At 35.7% G+C, this 27,820-nt stretch overlaps 1 protein-coding gene across 3 annotated transcripts in view; it reads right to left on the bottom strand.

Moving 5' to 3' along the window:
• Window positions 1-27,820, bottom strand: part of gal3st3 (galactose-3-O-sulfotransferase 3) — a 48,537-nt gene that overhangs the window by 11,556 nt on the left and 9,161 nt on the right. Inside the window, exon 1 of one of the 3 annotated variants that reach the window (XM_039659845.2) lies at window positions 26,780-27,117. The exons of 1 other annotated variant lie outside the window; for it this stretch is intronic. The gene's annotated coding sequence lies outside the window, so the exon portion shown is untranslated. Of the gene's footprint in view, window positions 1-26,660; window positions 26,722-26,779; window positions 27,118-27,820 lie in introns of those variants that run through there. One more of the 3 variants, XM_039659846.2, reaches the window with a different exon arrangement.

Raw genomic sequence — 27,820 nt, forward strand, 5'->3', positions numbered from 1 at the left:
TTTGGTCATTTTTTTAAAGAAATGTAAGCAATAAATACCGTTTTGTGGCTCTTTAATGTGTCGCGACAGATCGCCGTGGAGCATCAGTTAAAGCTGCTCATGATCTGATCAATCCTTCCTTCTTTTCATTCATGTTTATTTAATACTATTAATGAACTAGAAGGAATGTTGCTTTAACCTAAGAAAGACGTCAATACATTCCGTTTTTCAAGTTCACACCCGCCCATGTTTATCTACTACACAGTAAAAAAGAATGTTACTGCTAGTGCTATATAATTAAAAAGATGACAATAACAATATTACACATAATAATTTTGAGTAGTAAGGCTTGATTTCTTTCATGGAGTAGTCTACCTAAATAAATCGTGTAAAATCTTCCAAGTCTTCAAGTTTGTTTTCAGCTAGGTTCAAAACTAGGGTAGAAACTTATTCACTTTGATGTTTTTGAGTGTAAAAACCAAACGAACGTCAAAAGTTGACTAAAATTTAAAAAGCCACTTCATGACCCCTTTAATTATTTTGTCTATGATTCAATGAATTTACATTTTTTAGTGATATCCTACTATGGAAGTCAATGGGACCAGAAACTGTCTGGTTACTGACATTCTTCTAAATATCAGAAAATCGGCTGAATGCATTCGAAAACGGTAAAACTTATTTGTTTATCTCTGGGGGATTTCCAAAAAAAAAAAAAAGTGGAGTATCCCTTTTAAAAAAAAATTGGGAAAATGTATCTCTTGGTTTTATTAGTGAAATGTTCTCAATATTTTCTATACAACATCACTGAACCACAATTTTCTTTTTGAATATTTTTAATTATCACCTTAATTTCAATGAAAATGATAAATTTTTTACCGTGCATCTCTCCTGACTGCTTTGTCGGACAAAATCTGTAAATTTCTTGAATAGTAATATTTTTCTAAACCTGACATCTGATGTTAACTATACATGTACGTGGCTTTTATGTTGACATGCTTTGATTTTTTTCTTTTCGTTCTGCGTGTGAACATTTTTGGATGGCAAAACAGACATGAGGAATTATTTTTGCGGCTCATTATCTTATCCACATCAGGTTTCTCAGGTTTCTCAATTGAACTACGCGGATAGAAAAATAAATAGTGTGATCTACGACTTTGCAGTACATGTTATTGTAAAGACTATAAACTATGTTTATATACAGTATATTCAACTACTAAACTATATTTCCCATTCCTCACAGCATCATTTTCATCTGTGTAAAATTTAATATGCCATGAAAGTTAGACACATGAACAGAAGTCATCTCTAATTGGTACAACTGGTGTACAAGCTAATAATTCTCGAACTCATTTAAATCACTTTTATAGCATTTCTTTTCTCAACATATATTTTTTCAAAGCTGCTGACAGAGACGAGTGCCTTACAAAGCCCCAGGTAACTTGGGAAAGATGACAAATTCAAAATTCAAAAATATCTCCAAGGGATAAATTCAATAGATATTTCTGGGAGTGTTTGCTGGCTGCTTTGTCTTTGTTATAGTTAGAACACTGGGCGTGCACTTTTATTATAATCACTCCTTTGAAAGTCTTTAGAACCACATTCTTCCATCTTGAAAAATTATATCTGAATTATGACACTGAATAAAAAATGCAGAGCAGTTAGTTCGTGTGTTCATGACGACATGATTATTGTAATGCTCTACTGGGTGGTCGCCCTGCGCGCTTAATAAACAAACTCCAGCTGGTCCAAAACGCAGCAGCTCGAGTTCTTACCAGAACCAGGACGTAGGACCATATTAGCCCGGTTCTGTCAACACTGCAATGGCTCACTATTAAACATCGTATACATTTTAAAATCTTGCTGATTACTTGCAAAGCACTAAATGGTTTAGCTCCCCAGCACTTGACGCATTATAGTCCTTCACGTCTATTGCGATGAAATAGAGTTCCGAAGTTATTACGTCACTTTGTACACTGTAAAAAATGATTTTTTGGAAACACAAGTAAATACTAGTGAAAAAAACCAATGTAATTTACTTAAAAAAAGTTAGTTCAGGCAAGAATTTAAAAAAACTAAGTAAATTCCATATCAGTACTTATTTCAAGCGAGTATAAATGAAAGTGTAAATATCAACTCAATAAAATAAAGTAAAAATTACTCAACTTTTCTGATACTGGGGTTCCCATCATGCACTGGACCTTGAATAATTAATGAGGTTCATTTTTCACTGGTTTCCAGCTGTATTTACACTGTTTTATCATTGATTTTTGTTTTCAGTATTAGTAAATTGCCATTTTGTGACATTTCGAGTACATTTTTTGCTTAAAACGACACATTCAAACACAAAAACGATCCATCAAATGTTACCGCCATTGTGTATTGTCTACCAAGTATTGAGGTGTTTGCATTCACATAAGGCTTAAAGTCTGACATGATGTATATATAAATTACTTAGATGATCTAAGTAAAGAACATACTATAAATGACTAATAAAATTCAAGATAATTGTTTTAGTGAAGTGTAATACAAAGGCAAAGGAAATCGGTATTAATCAACCTTTTACAAGCCGAGATAAAATTACTTATTTTTTGTAAAGTTTACTTAATTCCACATTCCAAGTAAATTTAACTTAAAGATTTCTAATTAAAGCTACTGATAAATATGTTTAGGTTTTTACTTGGCAAATCTTTGTAAATTTACTAGCATTTTCTGAGTGAGATCATTTAGCAAGGTTTTTTTCAAGTAAATCCTACTCCAAATTTTTTACAGTGTAGGACGACTCGGAAACTAGCGGCGCGTGGGTTCCCTCGGTCGAAAAGCAATGCGTTTTCCCCCATAGACTTTTGGAAAATCGCAACAATGTTTAACAAAGAGCTGTGACCCTTACACGTTTTGTCAAGCAAGATAATCTTTACAAGTTAATCCAAAATTGATACATTTTAAAGCCTATATAAAGATTTTAAAAAACACAATCAGACACAATAAAGTTTAAAAAACCACAAGCAGGTTATAACTGTGTGTTTTGTCATAGATCAAAACGTGAAAATATTTAGAGGCTTTGTTCACCACAGACCTTATTTCAGACGATTTAGCAAAAACCCATTCAAAAATCCCATAGGCTTTAGAGCGAGGGAACCGTAATGCTAAAATGCTAACTCACTTCTGCGTTTTCGGCCTACAGAGTGACATCGTAACTTCGGCACTGTATTGCTCTGTTCTGTGCCTCTCCTGTTCGAATTCGTTCATCAAAATGAAAGAATCTTTTTTCCAAGTCATTTGGTTTCATTCAACGAACAAATTGACATTTGTACATTTTGTGTACGAGTTCAGAGTGTCACACAGAACAGAGCAAGGCGTTTAAAGCCCTTTGAACAGTTGAAAGCCCATGCAGTTTGCACTGAAAATGTCTTTTTGGTTCCCATTGAAAAATGCTGGAATGTTTTCATCTTGGACATCTTGGATGACATGGGGGTGAGAAAATTATCAGCAAAGATTTTTTTTGAAAAGTGAACTAATCCTTTTAAGTTTTTTTTTTCTCCGTTCGGTCACCTGATGGAGATTGGGTTATGCCACTGGTTAGTTGGGGACACTTGATTGATATTCAACAATATTATTGATTTGACAGCACTGACACTGTTGGATGAGGACTGAACTGAGCTGGACAATCACTGTTTTCATTTTAACAGTGGATGAAATTAACTAAATTAGCAATTGATGATCTTTACAACGACCTGAATCAACACTGAACTTAAGCTGGACAATGATATATTTTCTTTTAGGGGAGAATAAACTTTTATTTTACAGCCTAAATGAACGGTGTAATCAATGTTGTAACCTGCCAATGAAAGGTGTTAATGTCCCTACTATATCAGTCCTATCTAATGTACATGAGGACATGTGTGTGAGAGGATGTGTTGAGAGACGCCCGTTCTTTGTATTTTGTACTTTGAGTTTTGGACTCTGTCCCTTCCGCCGTTTTTTTTTTTTTTTCAAATTTCCCTTCAGGGACAATAACGTATATCTTATCTTCTCATCATTGAGGCGTTTTCTTTTCTGTAAAGCTGCTTTGGAGCAATCTGTGTTGTATAAAGCAATATAGACCATTTTGCAAGATGTAAACAACACTGGTCTAGAAACACTTCCTGTTTCAGTTTGTAACCGTTTTCTTTATTTCAAATGTAAAGAAAATATCTTAAAGATGTTTGTTTAGCTTTTTGATTCAGTTTTAAATGTTCTGTTGGTTGTATTTTATCCCAGCTTTTATGTAGTGTTAAGAAATAGGAAGTGCTTCTGGACCAGTTTTGTTTACATCTTGTGAAATGGTCTACACAAATAAAGGAAAACTTTCTAGCTTAAAAAATGACAAAAACACCCTGATATATGAATCCATGGATTCAACTGAAACTGATATAGCTGAGAGTATACATAAAAATTAGCTAAAATGTTTATTACATATTTAATAGTAGTAATTATCTACATCCAAATCCAATCACTGATGTTACAATTAGACGTTTTACTTATCATCATCTGTAAAATGTGCCAGGGCATTTGTTTTAATTCCTAATGGGAGCAGTCAAGTCCAAATTATAAAGAAACCATATACATATTTATAAACATATACTCAACTCCACATGCTGCAAATTACAGTCGTGTTGTCACGGTACCAAAATTTCAGTATTCGGTACCAATACCAGTTAAAATTCACGGTTCTCGGTACCAAAGCTTAGTTTAAATTTACATATATTTAAGTGTTTATCACGGTTACAAGTATGGAAACTGTACATTTGTATTATAAACACTTTAGAAAAAGATTAGATAAAATGACCTAAAATAAACAATAGTATACACTAACACATTTTTAAAGTTGTTTGTAAAGTTTTAATCCATTATTTATTTAATGCACAATGAATTAAGTGAACAAACATGAACAATCAGGTGTTTGTAATAAATAACATTTTCAAACATTAATTAATGTTGTAAAAATATATTGTTCACTCAATGTGTTGATAACTAAGTAATGTTGATGAATGGTATCTTTGTAGCATTACCATAAAACATGTTTTATTTGACTTGACTGTCCTTTTATTTAATCTAAAATCTAATCTTTTTAAACCTGCTGAGAGGCAAGAATACCCCTATAACTGGCACTGATGACATTAAATGACAATACTAATACCAGTAGTACTCTGGTGTCGGGTGGATACTACTGTGCTCATGTACTCGTAAAACTACCCCGAAAGCACTTTAGAGGCCGTTCACATGTCGCGCGTGTTTTTTAATTATATTTTTGCGCGTGCTTATTCTTTCCAAAGCGCTTACTCTCACGCGGCGTCTGTTGTTGCTATGCAACGCCAACGAGTTTTTATTATGAGCGTGCTTGAATCGCGCCTATATTTGAAATTGCGAATTTGCATGTAATCGGCCTCTTATGGCAACGTGACATTAGCCTAATCCAAAATATTTACATATGTGGCTCTTTCCTCCTTTCGTTTCAACAAGTGGATTCAGAGAGAGATAGCCATATCAGCGTTATAAAGAGGACGCAACTGTGCACGTTTCAGACATCGCGTCTAGACTAGAACAGAACTGGATTATTAACCTGGTACTCGGTACCTAGAAAAGCTGGTACCGTAACATTTTTTTTTTTAGTACCGACTTGGTACCGAAGTACCGAGTTTTTTGACAACACTCTGTCGGACCAAACGCCACAGGCTAATCCAAAGGTCCAACCAACAGGTAAATGTACAGTAAATAGTGATGACTTTTCAAATTAAACAATAGATCCGCCCTGTATTCAATTGTGTGATCCTGTCACTCAAGTACATATCCTTTGTCTATATACATTTATTTTTGTGTTCCAGTTTTCAAAGGTGTGACCCAATACCAACATACTCAACTGAAAACATCTTTATTTGAGTTAAGATTTGCCATCTTTACTTAACACATTTTTTGGTTGTCTGTGTTGGCCCTGCAACAGAAGTCAAAAGGCCCCCTGAAATCAATATTTATTTATTTATTTATTTTTTGCTTTATGAATATGTTAGCCTTAAGGTTATTAATAAGCTGTTCTATTCCAAAACAATGCCCAAATTCACATTTAGGAGAACTTACAGGGCCCTATCCAGGCTACCTATCTTGCACCCGGCACATGTAGGCTACTGTATCATTCATATCAATCAATCAATCAATATTTATTTATACAGGCCTTTAAATCCCTTTTTCAAGGTGAACCAAAGTGCTTTCCAAAATAACAATAAAACAACAACAAATAAATAAATAATATTTTGCACTCGCGCAAAGCAGGCTTTTTTTTTTTTTTGAAAGGAGACCTTAAATTTTATCACCTTAAATCATCCCGCGTCAAACTTTCTAGCTTACAACATAACGCAACGATGACAAAAAACACCCTGATTTTTAAATCCATGGATTCAATTGAAACACTGTGTTAAACAGCTGAGAGTATACATACAATTGGCTAAAATATGTATTACATCAGATAAGAGCTTTTGTCACTTGAAAGCAAATATTTTAAATCCCGTGAACAGTCTTCAGACGTGCCGCCTGAAATGGAGACAAAAACTGCGACCGTTACAACAACTTACAAGCATATTTACAGATTAGCTGAAACACAAACCTTAAGAAAACACAACAAAAGGCTTTAGTTACTTGTTCTCACGGACCATTAACCCTGCCATTGTCATCTTCGCATTGCATCTTTCATATGAAAGCTTTGTTCATCATCACAGCATGTGGCCAAACTTGTTGTGATGGCCCATGAACACTAAAACGCCAGTTGCCCCAAATACCCCCCAGAGATGAGCAGATTAGATGCGCACACGTCTCTTTCCCAACTCCACTAATTCCTCCCTCAAGCTGGGCGTTTGCTTGCGCTCTTGACTTGGAGGATTTCACAGTTTGGTCTATTCTAAAAAGCAAATAGTTTCTCAACTAATCAGCTACGCTAGTCAATCATTGCAAACGGCTTAGAAAACCATTGGCATTGAGTTGTCGTTTGTTTGTATTAGTGCCACGCAAGCTGCCGCGGCTCCATTCACGCCCAGAAACAAGCGGAAAAAACGAGTAGGTAAATGAATAAATGACTCAACCATGATGTATATGGACAACAAATAAAAACTATTTATAAAAGGTTATCAAAATATCTAATTTTTTTCTAAATCTAAATCTTTTCATAAGAATCAATCAAAAAGTAAAGAGTCATTCACTGAAAAAATTGTTACTGGATTACTCAATATTAATAATAATAACGCTATAAATATGTTTTATTTAAATAGCGCCTTTCAAGAACACACGGACAAATAACACAAAAAAATACAGACAAGGGTACAACAAATCATACAAGACAATAAACAAAATAATTATGAATCTGAAAATTAAACGTATCATAATAATATAATGTAAATAAAGATGCTGAACGCTCAACTACAAACAAACATTATAGTCTGAACTATGGTAATACAAGCAAATCCAAGACATGAAGATGCGAAGACATGGCAAGCCTTAAAAACTAGGACAGGTATTTTAAACTGAATGCGATACACGATAGGGAGCCAGTGCATTTGCTGAAGGATGGGCGAGATGTGAGCTGATTTGTTGAATGTAGGGGCACGAGCGGCTGAGGTTTTAATTAGCAGCAAGAAATTAAGGGCTTTAGTGGATAAAACAGAGGGTTGCAATAGTCCAGGTTACAACAGCAGTTTCAGCATCTTTGAGATTTAACGAAGCTCATGTATATGTATGAAGAGTTCAGATGCAAAAGCCTCTAAGTGCCATTTGAAATTTTCTCCTAGAATGATCATTTTTATCAAGCTTGTATATTTAAGTTCAGTAATTTCACTTAAATGACAATTAATAGGTAATCTTCATTGCAATTTAAGTGAAATTACTGAACTTAAATATACAAGCTTGATAAAAATGATCATTCTAGAAGAAAATTTCAAATGGCACTTAGAGGCTTTTGCATCTGAACTCTTCATATATTGTTACAAAGATGGAAAAAAACAGGATTAAACAGACTATAGTGGTTTCAAAGCTTAATGTAGAATCAAATAGTAACAAAAGATTGCATATAGCGGGTGAAAATTAGTGGGCTGAGCATTAAGAAAGATTTGTGTAACTATGCAAACTACTGTAAGACCATGATCTGGCCAAGAGAAAGCATGTAGATTAGAAATAGAAGCGGACCAAGAACGGATCCTTGTGGTACACCACGGGAAACAGTGATAGAGCGAGATGTGCGTTTATTAATCAGTCCCTCCAGATAATGCGATCACATGATTCAGTGCATAATCAGGGCAATGTCCGCATATTTATGCGGGCCTTTTTTTTTTTTTAAATACGCTGCACTTTCGCTGTCTAAATTGCAGATTTCTGTGCAAAATATGTGTGGCTTGGATGATTTTATAATCCTCGCATTTTCGTTGCAAAAAAAAGTCACATACTCTACTTTATCGTCAGCTTTACTTCCTGTTCAACTACTTTACTTCCTGCTCACTATTTCATTTAGTCTCAAATGAAAAATGCCTTGCATTGAACTCGCCAGAGATCGCCCAAAAAAAAAGGATATTTATAATTTGTTGTTCATCACTGACAGTGGTGGAATGTAACGAAGTACAAATACTTCGTTACTTTACTTAAGTAAATTTTTTCACGTATCTTTACTTTACTTAAGTAGAATAAATAGTGCATACTTTTTACTTTTACTTCGTTACATTTTGCAGCAATTATTATACTTTCTACTCCACTACATTTCTACAACTTCTGTTATTTTTTTATTAAATTTTCTGATCAGTTTTTCCCCTGCCAAAACGTAATCTGACCGTCCGTTCGTTGCACGTTTGTCTCACCAGTGACGTTTGGTTGCCATAGATACAGTATATCAACCCGGTCACACTAAACGCGTCTCACACGCAGTGTGTTTATCGTGCAACTCTTACGCGAAAATTTGCTTTTACGTGCATAGGAAACACACCATGTGTAATATAAGTTTGGTTAGGATTATGGCAAGCCAAGAGGTTCAGAATTACACCATAAATTAATCTCGTTTACTGCCAAACATAGTTATTAACATATAGTAAGGATAAGCATGATGTGTATATTGCCTAATTGCAAGCTTGTTTCAGAAATGGTGACATTTTTTTCCATCATTATTGAACATCATTATAGGAGTATTAGGTTGAATGAGTTCGAATTAAATGTTTTATTAATCATTAGAAAAATAGACATTAAGATAATAAATTGTTATGCAAGTACTTTAAAGTACATTTAAAATAAAGTACTTTTTACTTTTTACTTAAGTATGGTTGTCATTGTGTTACTTCTACTTTTACTAAAGTAAATATTTATCTGGGTATTTGTACTTTTACTTTAGTACTGAGATTCAGTACTTCCTCCACCACTGATCACTGATCATTTAAAAACATGCTTTACTTTATCATCAGCTTTACTTCCTGCTCACTATCATTTAGTCTCAAATGAAAAATGCTTGGCATTGATCTCACCAGAGATCGCCCAAAAAAAGGATATTTATAATTTGTTCATCACTGACCATTTAAAAACATACTTTACTTTATCATCAGCTTTACTTCCTGCTCAACTACTTTACTTCCTTCTCACCGTTTTTGGACGATCTCTGGCGAGATTAATGCCAAGCCTTTTTCATTTGAGACTAAATGAAATAGTGAGAAGGAAGTAAAGTAATGAGCAAGGATTGAACAGGATATTTATAATTTGTTCATCACTGACCATTTAAAAAAAACATACTTTACTTTATCATCAGCTTTACTTCCTGTTCAACTACTTAACGTCTTGCTCATTACTTTACTTCCTGCTTACTATTTCATTTAGACTCAAATGAAAAATGCTTGGTCTTGATCTCGCCAGAGATCGCCCAAAAAAAAGGATATTTATAATTTGTTCATCACTGACCATTTAAAAACATAGTATCTTAGCAGAAAGTTGTAAAATGTTGCGTTCGCGTCACACGAGAGCAGCCGTTTTCCCCCGTTGCCATGGGAACGTTACGAAGTGACGTAATTACGCAACATTAACACCATCAAAAAGCTGTAAAACAGGAGCACACTTTATTTATTTTTTTTTTATATTGTATTTATGCATTTTTACAGAAGTTGTAGCATATTCCTTTTTTAAAGCTACACTGTAAAAAATGATTTTTTGGTTAAGTAAATACTAGTGAAAAAACCCAATGTAATTTACTTGAAAAAGTTAGTTCAGGCAAGAATTTAAAAAACTAAGTAAATTCCATATCAGTACTTATTTCAAGCGAGTATAAATGAAAGTGTAATATCAACTCAATAAAATAAAGTAAAAATTACTCAACTTTTCTGATACTGGGGTTCCCATCATGCACTGGACCTTGAATAATTAATGAGGTCCATTTTTCCACTGGTTTCCAGCTGTATTTACACTGTTTTATCATTGATTTTTGTTTTCAGTATTAGTAAATTGCCATTTTGTGACATTTCGAGTAAATTTTTTGCTTAAAACGACACATTCAAACACAAAAACGACCCATCAAATGTTACCACCATTGTGTATTGTCTACCAAGTATTGAGGTGTTTGCATTCACATAAGGCTTAAAGTCTGACATGATGTATATATAAATTACTTAGATGATCTAAGTAAATAACATACTATAAATGACTAATAAAATTCAAGATAATTGTTTTAAAGAAGTGTAATACAAAGGCAAAGGAAATCGATATTAATCAACCTTTTACAAGTCGAGTTAAAATTACTTATTTTTTGTAAAGTTTACTTAATTCCACATTCCAAGTAGTGTTAATTTTACCAGCCATTTTTAAACTTAGTTTCAGTTTTAGTCCAGTTTCAGCATCGCTTGTTAGTTTTTATCACATTTAGTCGACATCATCCCATTTTTATTTAGTCTAGTTTTAGTCGACTATAAGTCCAGCATTTTAGTCTTTATTTTAGTCCAAGAAAACATAATTTTATTCGTTTAGTTTTAGTCAAAAAAAAAACTGTCAACATTTTAGTCTAGTTTTAGTCAGGACATCATTTTAACCATTTACTTTTTTGTCAGCAGACAATATTTAACATTTCCTACAATTATTTCACATTTCCTCTCATCTTTTTGATAAAAAAACACAATTTTAAGGAACACATGCAGACATGGAAGATGTTCTGACAATATTTGCATATTTATTTTGAACATTGTTAAGGTTCAAAGACACAAACACAAATGCTTGCATTAAAACAAATAAAATACACCTGACAAAGGAAACAAATAAATAAAATAAAGTGTATTATGAACTTAACACAAGTGCTGGCTGTTTAAAGCTAGTTCACATAGAATAATAAAATAAATAGATTTGAGGTCAATGTTGTGAAAAAAAAAAAAAAAAAACTCCAACTGATACAACAAAAGTGCTTTCCTGCCAGCTAGTTCACATGGTATATAAAGGTACAGTATTTAAGGTGAAACAAGGCATAGCTTGCTAGAACGTATGAAATCTTTTTAAAGCGTCTGTCTGCTTTAATCAAATGTAACTGAAACTATAGTTGCCCGGCCAGTATAACATATCTAAGTTAGCATAAATTTAACTTCACATACAATTCTATCAACAAGTGGCTACGGTCGCTACGTGCTAAGAAGCTAACGCAACATAGCCAGCCTGGATACTAAATGCTATGAAAGTTAACCATCATTAGTTAGTTTATCATTGTAACAAAATGTGTCCATATATCACGTCTCTTCTTTCTCCCGAGCCCCGTGCAAAGCATGTTTTACTTTTAACCTGTCGCCGCCGCCTCACCGTGAATCCAGCTCCTGTCTGCTCCATGTGTTGTGTCGGCTACTCTGACTGTGCCCGCCCGCTCCAGGTTTGAACGTGGGTGTGTGTGGCGGAAGAGCTGACGAGGAGGAGGCGACGGAGGAGGAGACAGGCGTTTCTCAATGTCAAGGAAGGATCCTCGGAAGCCGGAATTTCAAGGATGCTACGTCATCGACGTCCGTCGAAGGACTGTTCCAATGTCGAGGATCCTCAGAATTTCAACCAAGGACTGAGTCCTTCGTTCGGAAAATATCCCATACACAGGAAAGGATGCATATGTGTAGCCTTCGTGCTCTTAAATCACCCACAATCCTATGCGCAGCTTTGCTATCTTGTTCAAAAACTAAAAAATGTCGACCGTTAGCGGAGTTGGAGTGATAACGGCAATATGCTTTCAAATGTAAGCAAGTATAATTTCAGTTTAGCCATTTATTTAATGTTTGTTAAACTATTTAACATATCGGCTCAAATTTGCTGAGGGGATTTAAAGCTGTTCCCTTTTACTGGTGATTAACTTTTTAATTTTTACTTCATAGCCTTTTCTGTTGGTCACATATTTTACAATTGCATGTGTTTTAACAGCTAGATCATGTTGCTATGGAGGTAGTTCTGTTCACTCCGGTAATATAATCGTTTTTGAATGAATAAACTCCCTTTTAAATCAATATTTTGTGTCAAATTATTGATTTATTTGGTAGGTAGCCATGTTATAAGTGGGAAAATGTATAGCGAGGCGGTTGTTACAGCGAATACAACCGGCTGATCAAGACCCCTCTTCATTAGAGTTTGCGGGGTTGTATTCACTATAGCAACCGCCTGGTTATACATTATCCCTTTATTTATTTATTTCTATGAGGACTGACAAGACAAAATAAGGACTGTCAAGTGTATTTAAACAGTGCAGTACACCAGCACTTAGAGCACTATGATTTTTGCAGCGCCGAAGCGGACCTTTCACTGATGTAATGACGCAATGACGTGCACTTGCTAGCCTGTTCCATTTACGTGTTCTCCGAACGCTAAAGAGGACCCTTGCCTAGCCTCTGAAGGAAATGACTTGGAAGGACCCGTCCTGCCAAGGAAGTATCCTTGACATTGAGAATTTGACAAAACCATATCATATAATAATATGTAATTTTCGTCTCGTCTTTGTTCGTGAACTAAAATGTCCATAGATTTTAGCCCAGTCTTTATTTACCGAACTGCATTTTCGTCTCGTCTTTATTAGTCTATGAAAATTATTTCTGATTTAGTCCCAGTTATTGTTTATTAGTGGGGATTTTAGTCTCGTCTCGTCTAGTTTTCGTTCGGTGAAAAATGTGCGTTGACGAAAATATTTCCGTTTAGTTTTCGTTAACGAAATTAACACTAATTCCAAGTAAATATAACTTAAAGATTTCTAATTAAAGCTACTGATAAATATGTTTAGGTTTTTACTTGGCAAATATTTGTAAATTTACTAGCATTTTCTGAGTGAGATCGTTTAGCAAGGTTTTTTCAAGTGTTTATCAAGTTCTGAAAGAAAACGAGATGAAATTTTCCAGCACTTTCTGTGATGTATATGCTGGCTTATCATAGGAAGTGATAAGAAATGACTCTCTATATTAGGGTAGTAGCCGAGTGAGAACAGGTTGTTGGGGAATCACTTTTTCATCAAACCGCATGTTTTTGCAAGTTCCCGCAATTTCATCACAAAAAATTGCATAGATATCCCGCATATTCCATCAAATTTTTTTTACAAAACGGGCCGCATAATCAAGGATTTTTGCAACAATCACAAAAACTCTGCATTTTTCTGGATGGACTGATTAATGCTGATAAATTGTTGCATGTCAGAGAGAAATGAACTTATCCACTGAAACACATCAGTGATACCGATATCAGTTAGACGAGATAGGAGTACAGAATGCCAACAGTATCAAAAGCCGCACTCAGTTTCAAGAGGACCAGAAGGAGGGGGTCATTCAATACTCTTCAAAGAGCAATGTGTTACTTGCAGTGTCTTTGTATTCGTTTGTGAAATGTACCAGTACAGGCTTCTTCCTGTATTCGCGAAATTTACTGTGTATAAAATATCTTCTTATTAAACTGTATGGACACTGACAAAGTTCTCAATGCTTCGGTTTGAATGTAGGGACCCTTATTATGCTGTCGTGTTAGTGTGGGGCTATTTTGAGTCTTGTTATTGGTAATAACAAGCGATTTTTATTTGTCATGACTCTATGCCCTATCTACTAGCATTATACTAGCGTTATAGGCTAAACTGCTTTTAGAGATAAAACTATTTACATTCGGCAATCATGAAAACAAATCTCAGATAACGGTTGACTAGGTAGCAATGTGTAATTAGACCAAAGGTTCATTTTGCGCCGGAGTTGTCCTTTAATGCTGAGCAGTATTAACCGCAAGTTTTCCAAATCGCGGCGGCGGTTATCAAATCTGAATGATAATGAAGATATGAAACGGAAATACAATCCATCAGGAATTTATACACATAATATATAATGATTCTGACCTACTAATTCATGCACCTTACCTATTAATTAGTGCAAATCTGAATCTGAATATAACTATGACAACAAAAGCATCTCGTAATTATCCAGCATTAACAGGGAAAAATGTTCCTCAGGTTAATAAGGGAACAGTTTGTTTTCTTGCATCAATGAAAACAGAACAAGATGTAATTATTCATGAAGGTTTTTTAATTTTAGAAAACTAGTCCTTCAGAAACCTTTCAAATCAATTACGTTTCTGCTGAAGGATTTGAGTCCAGCAAATAAGGACCGAGGTGGCAAGAGCATCAGCAAAAGGTCATGGGTTCAAATCCCCAGGCGCTCGTCTAACTAATCCCCCATGGTACACGCGTCCCGAGAGCCGACCGCTCTGCCCCGCGCGCAACAGGCGAGCCGAGCGCGAGATTGAATTATTGTGCGAGATGTAACAATTAGCGTAGAGCGTTTTGCCCTTACTAGCGCCTGCCTGTTTACAGGCTCGGGCAGATGGCACAACCTCCGGTGTAGTGTTGAAGCGAGATGAATGAGAGCGATCAAAAGATGTGTGTGTGTCAAAGAATAAAGGATGGGAACATTACGTCCAGAAACATGAACATGAGTGCAGACGGTGCTGCTCCACAACACATTATAAGCTCATTTATATTATATATTGTTGCTGTGGCGATTAAAAACTAGAGTTTACTTTAGATGTTAATCCGGTTGCAGGTTAAAACTTATAGCGGTGGAAGTGTTTCCATATATATATATATATATATATATATAAAATATATATTTTTTTAAAAATATATATAAAATATAATATAATATATATATATATATATATATATATATATATATATATATATATATTCATATAAATGCCTGGTTTGGGTTATTAAAGTAGTAGAAGTGTTGATACTTACGAAAACATCAGTTTGTGAGTTTAAGAAGTCCTAATAATTACATAGAATTTACTATAGAATTAAAATAAATGGAGATACTGTAGCTTAGTGCGATTATCAAGATTAAAGTAAATAACTATATAGTGTAGGGCTGTGAATCTTTGGGTAGACAGCGAATCGATTCGATTCACGATTCATAGGTTTTCGATTCGATTCATGAACGATTTGTGCAAATTCAGAACGATTCGATTCGATTCACATCCAAATGCGATGCGATTAATTCGATTCTTAATTTTTTATATGCATGATAGTATTATTTCAATGCTTCACCCATCTTTGTCTGGGTTTGAATTAGCCTACACAGCGGCCTTCGGGGATCAGATAGTGGGGATTTTGTCCATTGTTAATGTTAGTTCATGTTTATTTTTAATTTTAATGAATATATTATTATAAAACAAATGAATGGCCTACAAATTAGCATTTGCAAGTAGCGAATATTTTGAAAAAGGCTTTTAAAGTATTGCATTAAATGACTACATGCACAAATTAATGGAGACGTTTTCATTAGTTTCATTTTGCGTCCTCTCAGTGCACTCGTTATCATCTTTTCACTGGATTTTGCTTGCGCTCGGTCCCATAGCTCTCATGGTTTCATAACGTTAAAGGGTTAGTTCACCCAAAAATGAAAATTCTGTCAGTATTTACTCACCCTTATGTTGTTCCAACCCCGTAAGACCTTCGTTCATCTTCGCAACACAAATTAAGATATTTAAGATATTAAGATCGCTCCTGCATACAGTCCATAGGCTTCTTGAGGGACTGGCTCTTGCCGTCCCCGAAAAGTCATTAAAGACATCGTTAAAATAGTCCAAGTGACTACAGGGGCTCAATCTTAAGTTTATCAAACGACGAGAACACTTTTGTGCGCAAAAAAACAACAAAAATAACGACTTTATTTCAACTATTCGTTTATTTCTCCCTCTGCGCGAGTCAGCTAACTAGTTTAATAGCGTAAGCTTCTGTTATTGTACGTCACACGCATCACACACATGACCAGCGTCGGCCAATAGTGAGCCTACGTGTGACGTAGCTCTACGCAATCACACTACGTTAACGGACTATAGGCTTATGGAGAAGGAAGTGAATAGTTGAAATAAAGTCGTTATTTTTGTTGTTTTTTTGCGCACAAAAGTGTTCTCGTCGTTTGATAAACTTAAGATTGAGCCCCTGTAGTCACTTGGACTATTTTAACGATGTCTTCAATTACTTTTCGAGGACGGCAAGAGTCATTCCCTCAAGAAGCCTATGGACTAGTATGCAGGAGCGATTTTAATATCCTAAATATCTTAATTTGTGTTCCGAAGATGAAAGAAGGTCTTACGGGGTTGGAACAACATGAGGGTGAGTAAATACTGACAGAATTTTAATTTTTGGGTGAACTAACCCTTTAACTACAGATTTTTGAGCAGTCCATGTTTGAGCTCTCCAGCTGAGCTCTCTGTCGAGAAAGCAATAGTTTTGAGGCAAACCGCTCAAGCCATTGATAAAGCTGCCATGCCATAATTGCGTGGGCACTATGAAATAAAACGCTTTCATTCATTTATTACATGGACTATCCGTACACGCAAGGTGGTCTCTCGCTCGCTTTCCCTCTCTGCCGAGTGCGTGCAGCCGTGTGTGAACGCGCGATACGCGGTTTGGAGCACAACCTCTGTCTCGTATGCACGCTCGCTCTAGATTCCGCGAGATTTTAACTAATTTGCGGTAATACAAGCTGATCACGACTCAAGTAGCTCAACAGGTAGAAAGATAAACTCATCTTTCAGGCATTTGACCGACCGGGCTTCAGCGTGAGAAATCAGGGGTGTGTGAGCGCCTGAAACCAATCAAATGCGGATGTCGTATGACGGCCAATGCGTGAGGCAGCTTGTACCAGGAACACTTTAAGGTTGTGTTTATATATTTTAAACCACTGAATCGCTATAAAATCGTGATTAATTCGATTCTTAGCCTTTTAAATGGATTATTCGCGTAAATAAACGATTCACGATTCAAAATACATGTTTCAGGATCGATGCATATGCATCGCCAGGATTTATAATTGATGCATCGAGAAAACGAGTGAATAATATAGTGTGATGTGCTGCGTTTCAGATTAGTGTTCACGTGAGCATTTGTGCTAGGTTAAAAAGTTTGATTGAACTTCATAATTGAAATTTAACTTTATAAAATTTACATTAAACTTAAATTATTATTGAAAAAAAAGTAGGGATGCACGATATATCATCCTCCATCCCGATATCGACCGATAAATGCTAATTTTTTTTTTATGTTAGTGTTATCAAGTCAAAGGCTGTGGTTTAATTGAATAATTGAATAATGATCTGGTGTTTTCAGCGTGGCTCGAGTCACAGTAAATGCAAACAAAACTTGGAAACGCAACATGTGCTAGGTTCAGCATAATTTCCAACAGAAGTTCACTGCAGAATGAGTGCGGGAACACTTGAAAGTGGAGAACTTGAAACAAAAATATTAGTATATTCACTTCACAAAAATTTTTTAAACATAATTAATTCTTTTATTTTATAATAAAATTGTAAATTACAGCAGTAATATATTTTAATATAGACAACAGTCTTCATTTTTTAGAATTAGTTATAATTATTATATTAAACAATTACCATTTATCGGCGCTTGGGCCATAAAATAGTTTTTCCCCTTTAATATCCAACTAAAAATTCAAAATAAAACACTTATAATAATAAATTATTTAAAATAGATATTGTATCTATCTGCAATGTGTCGTAAAATTAAATCTCAGTGCGTAAATATTTTATGTCTGAATGAAAAACATTCATTCAATTTGCGCATTCATTCAACTTAAGTTTGCATAGTTTAATTTAACAGTTTAGTTCTTAACTAAATTAATTCTAACCTAAATTAAAATAAACTGTATTGTCTTACTGTTAGTTTAACTGCTTCTATTGTTCTCGTTTGTAAGTCGCTTTGGCTAAAAGCTAAACGAATAAATGTAAAATGCGAGTGGAAAGAGGCGGCATGATTCATGAAGAAAAAGAACGCCGACGGCAGCATCACTGGTGAAAGAGAGGCGAGCCGTTACTGGGATCCACTTACACTCCAGAGACGAGGGGTTAAACTTGTGTGTCTGTGTCTGTGTGTGCATGTTTATGGTCTTATTGGATCTGTTGCTGGAAAGAGCATCTGTAATAGACCGACAGTCTGAAGAGCTTTTAATTAATCCTTCAGCGACCCGGACAGCCACCGCAAGTCTGGGAATAAAAGAAATCAAAAAAAAAAAAAAAGTGTTTGACGCATGGATTCATGGAAGACATTCACAGTGACATGAGACTGCACCGTTTCATACATCTAAATATGAGGACCCACAATATTAACCCCCAAAAAACTGCATCAAACTGATATTTGGAGTGAAATCCCGTCATTTAAAGTCCTCAACCCGAGATTTCAGTGTTAGATGACTAAAAATAGATCTGGAAAAGTGGCTCATGTAATCGGGCCATCAAAAATAAGCACATTTTTAAGGGCTGTGAAACGATTAATCGCAATTAATGTTCATCAATTCAACTATAAGCAACTTTGAGTCGGTATAATGAGTACTAATAATAGTAATGAATATATTTCCATTACTGAAACATTATCATCATTGACAATATGTAGAAATTTTAGGGCTGTCAAACGATTAATCGCGATTAATCGCATCCAAAATAAAAGTTTGTGCTTACTAGTGTTGTCAAAAAACTCGGTACTTCGGTACCAAGTCGGTACTAAAAAAAAAATGTTACGGTACCAGCTTTTCTAGGTACCGAGTACCAGGTTAATACAGTTCTGTTCTAGACGCGATGTCTGAAACGTGCACAGTTGCGTCCTCTTCATAACGCTGATATGGCTCTCTCTCTCTGAATCCACTTGTTGAAACGAAAGGAGGAAAGAGCCACATATGGAAATATTTTGGATTAGGCTAATGTCACGTTGCCATAAGAGGCCGATTACATGCAAATTCGCAATTTCAAATATAGGCGCGATTCAAGCGCGCTCATAATAAAAACTCGTTGGCGTTGCATAGCAACGACAGACGCCGCGTGAGAGCAAGCGCTTTGGAAAGAATAGGCACGCGCAAAAATATAATTAAAAAACACGCGCGACATGTGAACGGCCTCTAAAGTGCTTTCGGGGTAGTTTTACGAGTACATGAGCACAGTAGTATCCACCCGACATCAGAGTACTACTGGTATTAGTATTGTCATTTATGTCAGTGCCAGTTCTAGGCGTATTCTTGCCTTTATAACTCAGCAGGTTTAAAAAGATTAGATTTTGGATTAAATAAAAGGACAGTCAAGTCAAATAAAACATGTTTTATGGTAATGCTACAAAGATACCATTCATCAACATTACTTAGTTATCAACACATTGAGTGAACAATATATTTTTACAACATTAATTAATGTTTGAAAATGTTATTTATTACAAACACCTGATTGTTCATGTTTGTTCACTTAATTCATTGTGCATTAAATAAATAATGGATTAAAACTTTACAAACAACTTTAAAAATGTGTTAGTGTATACTATTGTTTATTTTAGGTCATTTTATCTAATCTTTTTCTAAAGTGTTTATAATACAAATGTACAGTTTCCATACTTGTAACCGTGATAAACACTTAAATATATGTACATTTAAACTGAGCTTTGGTACCGAAATTGGTACCGAGAACCGTGAATTTTAACTGGTATTGGTACCGAATACTGAAATTTTGGTACCGTGACAACACTAGTGCTTACATAACATGTGTGTGAACTTAATTATTTTGTATATATAAATTCACAAGCACATACATGTATACATTTAAGAAAAATGTGTTATTAATATATAAAATATTTATGTACTGTACTCATATATTTCTTAAATGCTTGTGTGTGTGTGTATTTATATATACAAAATAATTATACACAGTTCACATACATGTATTATGTTTAAATTTGGATGCGATTAATCGTTTGACAGCCCTAAAATTTGTACATAATAATCAATGATGATAATGTTTCAGTAATGAAAATATATTCATTACTATATTAGTACTCATTATACCGACTCAAAGTTGCGTATAGCTGAATTGATGAACTTTACAGTTATTGTACTGAAATGACTCAAGCCAGAAAATGATATTGTCTTTTTAGAGAAATTTAAAATGTTTGCATCATTTGTTATTATCCTGTTTATTCCTCTCGGTAAAGCTGCTTTGAAACAATCTGTATTGTATAAGGCGCTATAGAAATAAATCCAGCTTTGACTATTAAAAATCTATTTTCTGATTAGATGATAAATCTGGCTTTCTAAACACCAACATAGTAACAACATGCATGAAAGCAAACAGGGGCTGAGAAGCTCAAGCCATCCAATGTTTTCACTGGAGATCATCTGAAGTCTCTGAGAAAACAAACGGTGACTGTACAGATTTCCCTCCATTCACAAAGAGACGACAGGATGAAAAACACTGCTTTGAAGTGCAATATCACAGAGACTAATTTCACTCTGTTGTTACACCGAGGTCAAAGTGGAGCCGTTTGATACGACAACACGAGTTTCTCAACGACATAAGATGGAAATATTAAACCTTCAAACGGCTGCCGAGTTTTTCTTAATCTGCATATCAAAAAACCAGTTGGTCTAAGTTTCGCCAAAGTGTTGAAAGGGTTCATGGGAAAGTCCTCAATATATTCTGTAAACTAGCTCACTACTGGCGTTTACTAAGGGATGTGGGACACACACGACAGCGTGATCGTTAGCTTTGCCAATGTCAAGCTCATTGGAATCAATTGTGAGTGGATTGACCCGTGAAAAGCACTATTTGTGTTTCTGCAGCGGATGTCAAACGTTACAAATCACTTGTTTGACACGGCATTAACGTTGCAAACAGTGACTAATAATAACAACAACAAAAATTAAGATAAAAAAAAATAAAATCAATCATTTTATTCCCTAAAACTCATCTTTGATCACCAAATTTCCTTAAAAAAAATCCTCATGCCTTAAAAAAGATTAAATGTAACTCGACACCGTTGCTTCATGTAGTGTACACTGTTCTATGAATATGCAAATGAGCCCCACCTCCACTCACTCAGTCACTCTGGTTGACGATCACATGATCAAAAGTGAACTACTCCTTTACGGCTGCAATTATTGGCTCAAAAATAAAGTAAAACCAGTTAAATATGACATTTAAAATAAGTTTTACTATGTAAATATAGTAAAGTGTAATATATTCCTGTGATCAAACCTGTATTTTTAGCATTCAGTCACATGATCCTTCAGAAATCACTCTAATATGATGATCTGATGCTCAAGAAACATTTATTTTCAGTGTCGAAAGCGATCGTGCTGCTTCCCAATTGAGGAAACTGATGAATAAAACGTTTCAGGATTCTTTGATGAATAGGACGATGAAAAGAGCAGTACTTTTGTAACATCATAAATAAATGTCTTTACTGTCACTTTTGATAAACAATCTGCATCCTTGGATAAAATTGCTAAATTATTTGCTAAAGAAAATCCTTTTGAAGTCAGATTTTGACACACAATTAACCTTTATTTGCACTGAGAGAACACAAGTTAGGCCACAGGATTCATATTAATATACATGCAGCTCCTTGATAAAGCAAAATGGACATTAATCGCCAAGTGGAAGAAACGGAGGATGAAAAGAGCGCCTCAGAGGAGGGAAATTAACGCACGGGTCACGGAAAAGGTTGAGACCGAGAGAAGATGGCGGGTTTAATGAGTCAGACAAACAGCCAGCTAATCTAAAACACACACTCTCCCGCTTTCAGCAACAAAAACTCCGTCAGTTAACATTTAATCACGCAGGTTATCAATCAGATTCACACACACCAGTGGCACAAACTGCTAAGACTAGTCTTACAAGTTATTAGTCATCCAATTTTTTTTCTTCAAGACTGTTCATAACTTTTCAAAGTTAGTTACATAAAAACATACATTGGTCTAATTTGATACCGAACAGCAAGACTGATTACCCCTAACTAACTCCTAGTTGGTCAAACTAGCTCTTAAGACACTGTCTTAACATAATGGTTTATGCAACTGGCCCCAGAACGGTAGAAACAGAGGATCGGATGAGCAACCAGACGCAGCGTAAACCCGCCTCCACATCTCACTTTACCTTCTCAAGAATTGACGTCCCCATCACAATTCTTGAGAATCACGAGGCTTGTGATTGGCATGTTGTTTATGAATTTCACAATCTGTCTCATATTTCTGTTTTATACTAGATGTTCTCCTATTGACTCTCAGGGAGTGGACATTGCTATCGCAACAAAGCCGTTTGAAGATATACTGCGGTCAGGGGATATTCAACCAAGATTGTAATTATATTTGTCAACCAGAAAAAGCCACACATTTTAATTATTAAAGTAGTAGCATAAAAATATGCTAACTTTACTGTTAAAGGGTTAGTTCACCCAAAAATGAAAAATCTGTCAGTATTTACTCACCCTCATGTTGTTCCAACCCCGTAAGACCTTCATTCATCTTCGCAACACAAATTAAGATATTTAAGATATTAAGATCACTCCTGCATAGTGCATACTAGTCCATAGGCTTCTTGAGAGAATGACTCTTGCTGGCAACGAAAAGTCATTAAAGACATCGTTAAAATAGTCCAAGTGACTACAGGGGCTCAATCTTAACTTTATCAAACGACGAGAATACTTTTTGTGCGCAAAAAACAACGACTTTATTTCAACTATTCACTTCCTTCTCCATGGGCCTGTAGTCAGTTAACGTAGTGTGATTGCGTAAAGCTACGTCACACGTAGGCTCACTATTGGCCGACGCTGGTCATGTGTGTGATGCGTGTGACGTACAATAACAGAAGCTTACGCTATTAAACTAGTAACCTGACTCGCGCAGAGGGAGAAATAAACCAATAGTTGAAATAAAGTCGTTATTTTTGTTGTTTTTTTGCGCACAAAAGTGTTCTCGTCGTTTGATAAACTTAAGATTGAGCCCCTGTAGTCACTTGGACTATTTTAACGATGTCTTTAATGACTTTTCGGGGACAGCAAGAGTCATTCCCTCAAGAACCCTATGGACTAGTATGCAGGAGCGATCTTAATATCTTAAATATCTTAATTTGTGTTCCAAAGATGAACGAAGGTCTTACGGGGTTGGAACAACATGAGGGTGAGTAAATACTGACAGAATTTTCATTTTTGGGTGAACTAACCCTTTAATGTATTTGTTTTTAGGTTAGTTTTATTATTACTGATAAAAGTTTGACGACATGATTGCCTCCATTAAATTTACCAACATGACATCATGACTTCTGCGTAAACATACACGCCAATTTCGAGTCAAGTGGCGTGTTATCTCTACGCATTTTGAGCTATCCGCGTGTATCCGCGTGTATGTCTATGCCATTAACGTCCACGTCATTCCGCGTGTCTGTAAACGCCGTCAAATGTCCGAGCAAAACAAAGCAAAATGTAGATCTACATCTGGGGAGCTATGTTTTTCTTTCCTAGGATGGTAAGGGAACAGTCATAAATGTTATTAATCCCAGTGACGGTTAGGTTGAGGTAAGTCATATATTTATATATACAGTAATAACGTTAAGTCAACAGCGTTCATAAACACGCTGAAAAGCGATTATGCGTCTTGATGGCACGCCAAAAATGGAAATACGAATTGGCGTGTCATACACACGCTACTTCATGAGATCAGTCTGAAAGTTACATTAAACTTAAATTATCATTGAAAAAGTAGGGATGCACGATATATCGGCATCGACCGATAAATGCTCATTTTTATGTTAGTTTTATCGATAAATAGATTATATCCTTATTCCGTTTCAGATGCGCAACTGTTCGTAATTATGGTTTTAAGTGGATTGAAATAGTGCAAATGGAGCAAGTCTGTCATTTAGGCTACTTGAAATTATTCTAAGTGTTTGCTTGATACATGGAGAGAGACTTTTGTTTTTGTAATCAGGCTCTCAAAAATTATAGAAAAATTTGAATTTAGATTTATAAATCGGTCCGAATTAGCCGAATTAAATTTTTCCTATCGGTTCATCCCTAGAAACATTTTTGAGAGCAAGTCACCATGAAACGAAATTTGCAATTGCCTTTTCTGTGTTTTCTTCTCATTTTACAACGCAGAGCTATTTTCTGTGGATGTGATGGTATATTTTGCTGATAAAGAATAACGTGAGATCTTTACGTCTGGTCTTTCTCGGTATCATCCAATGAGTTTGTTACGTTTTACGTTTGGACCGTAAGAGTCTTCCGACGTTTCAGTGTGGGTGAGAAACATTTGTAAAACTCTAGTCTTGAAGCGAACATGTTGTTCCAACCCGATCTCGCAGCAATTCGTAGGAATTTTACGAGGAGGCTAATTCGTAACAATTCGTATGACCTCACTCGTACGAATTAGTAAGATTTTTGCCAAATCGTATATTTAACGAGTTGCCCAATTCGTATGAATGACATACCCCTGAAGCCGCCCCTAAACCAATCACGTGGGTTTAGACATAGTACAAATTCTTACTAATTATGGTGCGTTCTATTATAGCCAACGAACCGACTTGGACCTCTGATATGACGTCACGTCCACACTTCAAGCGTTCTATTATGTTTTGAACTTGAAAATGTTCACTTTATTTCATGTTAATCTTCAGTTAGCAACGCTAGCAACGTTAGTAATTGCACTCAAAACAACCGATTCCCATACCTACAGGGGACGCAGTAATACCAGTGATTATAATCATCATTTAAAATACCAAAGCAGTTCAAAAACAATGAAAACAATTCATACTTGAGTCACACAGGGCGCAGCCATCTTGAATTCCGAAACGGAATTCTTGCTCGGTGTCCTCGCGGTTGTCCGATGTCCGAGAGGAGAAATCAGTGGAAAGTGGGCGTGTTGCTAGGCAACGTCTGTCGTCCGATTTGGATCTCCGAGACAGATGAATAATAGAACGCACCATTAGCCACCTTTTAATCACTCAAACAAATTCGTACGAATTGGTCGTGAGATAGCGTTGGTTGGTCGTAATTGTATCTGGATGAATAATAACGAATGATGTGCACGGATTAACATCGCAACATTACATTTTATATTGTGACTTTAAACAACAGCCAACAATTCCTCATGTTATTTGGGTAGAGCTGTTTATACGGTGGCCCAAACTGGTCAATAAAACATGCATTTTGTAAAATTGAAAGCTCCACAATTTCATTCACCAACCAAAACGGATTTCAATAAAGACTCTTGTGTATTAACCAATGACAGGTGGGAGAATAACGCTTCGTAAAGGTCATTAATTCCATTTTGTGCTGCAAAAATGACTCACTGCTGATGAAAATGATGTTTCAGGTTCATAATGGTGTTCATCTAACATGCACAAGGATCTGAACTGATCTGCTAACTGGGATTACAATCCGGCTACAGAACTAGTTTACTCGAAAGCGGTCATCACTCTCCACTAATGCGTATTGAACACTGGATTCAAATACGTTAAATATCAATCTTTTTTCATGGTTCGATTAGATGAGCTCTGAAATTATATAAATCTTGATTTTGCAATTATAGAGCAACAATACATTTTAAAACTCTAAAATGACATTTTTCCAAACAGTTTCCTCTTAATTTCAGGGTACAGATTATATAATTTTATCAATGCACCATTTCCGTTTCACCAGATGATATTGAGCCTCGTTATCTGACGTGCTTAAAACGATGAATCATTTTCTGAAAGGGGAAAACAGGAACAGCGGGACAAACAGAACAAGACCATATGAAGCAAATGTTATCATCTCATCTCACACAAGTCTGATGTGCTAAAGGCTACATGATTAATGCAATTTGCATTGCAAATCACACAGTGACCAGTTTCACTCTTGACATGTTTGTTTACAAGTTAAATGGAAAAGAAACTACGCAGTTCCCAGTTAAAAGCATCCAACATCTATAATTGGACGACAGGAGAACTTCCCATTTTCCGTTTTCAACTAAATTGAGTGCAAGTATTTAGCATATCCCTGTCAATTAAAATCATAACACGTACTTTAAAGCATTTAAAACTTTCCGAACATTTAAGACACACTTTCACAACACACTGCATTTTGATCTCTTTAAAATATTTCCAAGCAAAATGAACATTATTTCGCGTTAAAAGTGTAAGAAGCGTCATTCAAATGAACTATCTGATGTCAGATGATCATGAATGAACCCGGCTGCTGTTTCCTTGCCCCAAGATCCTCACAAGTGAATCTGTCACTTAAAACCTGATTTATAGCATGCAGTCCGGCAATCAATATCAATAAATCCGCTGATCACCATTAGGAATGAGAAAGGTGAATGAGAAAACGCCGATGCATTTGATTTATGCTGCAAACGCACCACATTCATCATGAGATCAGATGTAAAACCATCACAAACAATACAGGTGTGCAGTAATCCAGACCACTGACTGCGATCAAGCAACACGGGAGCAAGCTTGTACTCTCTTTCTCACCCACCTTTGTCATCTCACGCTCTCGCGACTAGTGATGGATAGATGCAGTTTGTGATCCGCACGGGCAAACAATGGCTCCGAAACCGCTTTAATTTCACTCGTTCGCCGTTATTCAAGCGCAGAATACACCAATAGAGACGCTGACGTGTTTGGTAGGGCATCCGAGTTTATAGCGGTGCGTCGCGTCAGTTGCCGCTGTCTGTCATCTCGCGACTGCACCGCGCGCCGCCTCTCTCGCGCCAGCGATTCACGACGCACGCGCGTGGAAGGTGCACGAATTCAGGGGCGGAGAGGCTCCACAATTAACTTTCTGGGTGATGAACTGAGAAAATAAATGGGATTTGTACCCAACACGAAGATATATTAGCATTATTTCGATACAAAACCCTTTTATGCCTTATAATGACAAATTGAATTCATTATAGAGGCGGTTTCCCGTTTTTCTGGTCATTTTAGGCCACTTCTGAGGGAAATGTACCTTCTATCAGTCCATGCGGCGAAATATTCCCGGTGTTAAAGGAATAGTCCACTCAAAAAATGTCACGCTCGTGTGAACACGAACGGAAATGTTTTTTTTTATTATTTTTATTGAACAATATCAATTTACAAACTATTCGTATATCTGTGTGCATATATGCTTACAGGTTCATGTGTGTAAAAAATAAAATAAACAACCGCATATTTAGTCTAATAAAAAAGCATAATCTTGACCTAACGGGGGTTGCAAGGAGGAAATTAATAAAATTGAAGCATGTACACAATCTAAGAAGAAAAGAAATTCATACAGTGCCTTCACCAAGGGATTGATTATCTTTGGGAAAGTATTTCATGGATGCTATCATTTTTATATTCATTTTAATAACAAGCTAAAGAGGGGTTACTGTTATTCTATTTCCTGTATGTGATATTTACATATCGTAATCATAACAAAGGCATCTTTTTTGAGAGACCATTAACATAAAGCAAAACCTAAATAAATGCGTAATTGTTTGAATCTGAAAATGTAACTATAGACCATTTCACAAGATGTAAACAACACTGGTCC

This window comes from Pimephales promelas, chromosome 1 (assembly GCF_988280905.1).
Source record: "Pimephales promelas chromosome 1, fPimPro1.hap1.1, whole genome shotgun sequence".
Lineage (NCBI taxonomy): Eukaryota > Metazoa > Chordata > Actinopteri > Cypriniformes > Leuciscidae > Pimephales > Pimephales promelas.